Source organism: Apis dorsata, unplaced genomic scaffold, assembly GCF_000469605.1.
Source record: "Apis dorsata unplaced genomic scaffold, Apis dorsata 1.3 scaffold_547, whole genome shotgun sequence".
Classification (NCBI taxonomy): Eukaryota; Metazoa; Arthropoda; class Insecta; order Hymenoptera; family Apidae; genus Apis; species Apis dorsata.
In genome coordinates, this window is record NW_006263765.1 from 124,741 (window position 1) to 128,408 (window position 3,668).

General features: G+C 39.7%; 1 protein-coding gene across 8 annotated transcripts in view; it reads right to left on the reverse strand.

Annotated features, from left to right (window-relative positions):
* LOC102681961 (carbonic anhydrase-related protein 10-like) overlaps positions 1 to 3,668 on the reverse strand; it is a 189,527-nt gene that overhangs the window by 48,628 nt on the left and 137,231 nt on the right. The window lies entirely within an intron of this gene.

The window sequence follows — 3,668 nt, forward strand, 5'->3', positions numbered from 1 at the left end:
AAATATTTACAATTCCATTATTTTAACATTGCCGAAATTTTGATCTCTCCTTGTGAATGAAAGTTTTCAATTTTTTTTTATATACACGAATGTTTAAATACAACCGAATAAATCAATTTCTCCGGGGAGAAAAAGGGGATTCGAATAAATTTCACCCCCTCCTGGATTGATATTCCACCGTTTTTGAGAGACGCGAACAAACTTGTCTTCATCAATCCGTAATTAACGAGTACATACCCGTTTCCTCTCCAACGGAAACGAATAAAAGTCGCGATGAAAAATCGGCGCTCGAAGGATGCAAGGAGACACGAGAGAGAAAAACGGGAGGAGGGGGAGACGAGATGTATAATTAAAATCGCGTAACTCCATTAAGTCCCGCACGAAACGCAATTATCCCCGTATTACGCGTGACGCGCGTAATCATTCTCACTTAAATCACCGTTATACACGGGTGAAAATTTTAATCCGGGCCAGGATCCATTGATTTCCAACCGAATTTTGTAACACGTCCTCCTCCCTGTAATTCAACGATTAACGACTCGTCTTCGATAATAAACTTTCTTCGATCACGATTCCATAACGAAGATACTACACAATTTTGTTGCAAATATTGTTGATAATTCGCGATAAACGATAATTTCATTTATGCTGTTATCATTAGAATTATTTTCTTTGGGATCATTTTTTAACGTTCGATTATAAATCGTGTTTATAATGATTATTTATAATTAAGTTGTAACAACGATAATTGTCGTTCGATGAATTTTAATTTTCTTAATTTTAATTTCGAGGGTTGGTATTAGAAGAATTATTTGTCTTGGACGGAAGAATTTATTCTTTGTATGGTTAAATCCGTTTATAGATTATTATTGGATATAAACCAGTAAATGGTTTTTCCTACTTGCCGTTTAATGAAGATTATTAACCGTTATCCGAATCATTATTTTGAGTTAAAGATATTGCGATATTATATAAAAATAAATAATTTTATTTTATTCCTTATATTTTGGATGCATATTCTCGAGATTTTCGAGAAATATATTAACGAAATAAAAAAATATACGATCGAACTGAAGAATTTCATAAAACGAAAAATAACAGAAGCGGTATTATATTCCCGGTTCTTGTTTTCGCATTTCTCCCTAATGTTGGCAAATTAATTTCCCATAAAAACGTCCTCCCTTTCAAAATTCTCTAAAACATTATCATTCCTCTCCGTAATTCTCTCCCCTCCCATTCTCGAGAGACCTTTTCAAGGCCCGGCCACCTCCACTCCCAAGAAGGAGGAAAAGCTTTAAAGGGTGGTTGGCCAAGAATACAAGAGGAGGAAAGAGGAGGGGAGCGTGGAAAAAAGGAGAGGGGGAGGGGGAAGAGTTCTTTGTAACGAGGTTAATGAAGCGGCCAGTACACACAGGCGTTACCGCGCGGTGTTTCGCAGTTTCGAGGCCGCGTACAAAGCGTTAATTTCGGGTCGGAGCGACGGAAAGAGCGGGCAGATGAGCATGGTCAAGGCTTTACTAAATTTCTCCCTACCACCCACGATATCTAAATTACCTCCCACGCCATCTCTATCTTCAACTATGGGGCTCTCATCTTCGGGCCTTTCCCATCGCGGGAACCGTTTTCCTTTCCCAGACCGTTCTAATTAGTATCCGCCATCATCAATGGAACCAACGTTGGCAACGTTGGATTTGCCAAATTTGTTGAGATCGCGCGTAATCCTCGCATCTCCAACTTTGAAACGTTTCGAAAATGTTCGTTGATGAAACATTGTTAACGAGCATTCTGCAAAATATTAATTTTCAGTAATTAATCATACGTATGTAGATTTTAAGATCTCGAGAAAAATATCTTATACACAAATCACTTATTAGTAAAGTAGAAGAGAAAGAAGGTTGCAATGAAGCTCGAACAAGATGAATTTTTTAAAAATTTTTCTCCTTTAGTTGTCGAAGAGAAACTGTGACTCTTCATTAAAGCTTCTTTAATGATAATGATAGAAGATAATAGAAGAAGTTTTTACTCGCAACAATTTCAACATTACCCCCGTATACCGATCCATCCAAAATTAATTGAACTCGCCAAATCCACGAAGGCTCAACTATTTCCTACAAAACACTCACTCTCTCCAAACTCTCTTCACCCACACCCTCTGCAACAGGAACAACGTCGTTTCACAGGTTGGAGACACGAGTCCTCCGCGAATTCTCTTCCTCTCCCTCCCCAACTTAGGGCTAATTATCGAGGCGGTGGAAACACGTTGGCCACGGTGATCCCTTGACACCTCCGCTAATTTCTTCGCGGTATAACGAGGACGAGGAAGAGTCCTCGAGGAGGAGGAGGAGGAGGACGGATGTTTCGAGAGGTAGGAGCAAGAAAGGGCGCCAACTCTCCCTCTTCTCTTCACCCCCTTCGCCAGATAATTGATTAGGCATTTAATTGGACGGAATAGCGGGGCCAGACACCCCCAGTTGTCGCTGTTACTACCCTCGAAGAACGAAGGGTGGTGGTGATGGTGGTGGTGGAACAGCCACGAGTCGTCGACGAGGGGAAGTCCATTTTCTTGTACGTCGCGTGAAGCTGAATTATGGCGTCATCAGTTAGAAATAATGAGGTAACCCGAGGGGGTGGAAGGAAAGCGGTGGAGGAGGACACGTCGGCAAAAGTCGCCGGCAGATAACTTATTATTTTGCAATAGATTCCAGATCTCTATTCCGGCCGACTTCCGGTTAAATACGTCCACGTTTCTGCATCGTCGCTTCCGGTTTTGCTTCGTTCATCACATTTTTTTTTTTATTGTTCGCTTTAGATTGAACGTTTAATCCCGTCCTTTTTTGACGATTGGACATTTTTGGAAAATTGGAAGAAATTGTTTATATCGTAGAGGTGTATTTCGAAAATTTTAATATATTGTTCGAGATCGAGGATAATTATTAATAATTTATGGCTGCAAAATACTATACTGTGTGCTCGGCATTAATTCAAAAATCTTGATGATAGGTGAACAATTATTATCTAAATTGTCTATTTTAGATTTTTCGTAATTCTACTAATATCATTTAAATCACATCAATTTTACCGAAACCACTTTCCAATTATTAATCAATCTACTAATCTTGTTTAAATAATTCCGATGTTATCACGATCTAATTTTAAAAAAATCCTGCACTATTAGATCATTTATTGCCAGTCCTCCTTAAAACAATTTTCTTGAAAAAAAAAAAAAAAAAAAAAAAAAAAAAAAAGGAAAAAGGAATCCCAATTTCATCTTTACAGATTCATCCACATTCCTCGTCGAACAATTCTTCCCAGACTTGCTCCAGAGAAGGTCCTCTCCCCCCTCCATCGGAATATAAATCCAAAGACGACGCCAAGAAGTAGCATAACTCATCGAAAGAGCATAACTCATTATCCCCCCGGACGGATCCCTCCACCTTTTCGACTCTAATTCGCGGATAATCCTCTCCTTTTTCACCCTCCCCCTCCCCTCAACTTCGAACTCGGATCAATGAGGCCGCCGGAAGAAGAAGAAGAAGAAGAAGAAGAAGAAGAAGAAGAAGAACAGGAAGAAGAAGAAGAAGAAGAAGAAGACTCGCAGAAGAGAGAGAGAGGAAGTCTGCAAGGCCGAATCCTCACAAAGGCCGCCGCCTCTCCCTCGACTTCTTTCC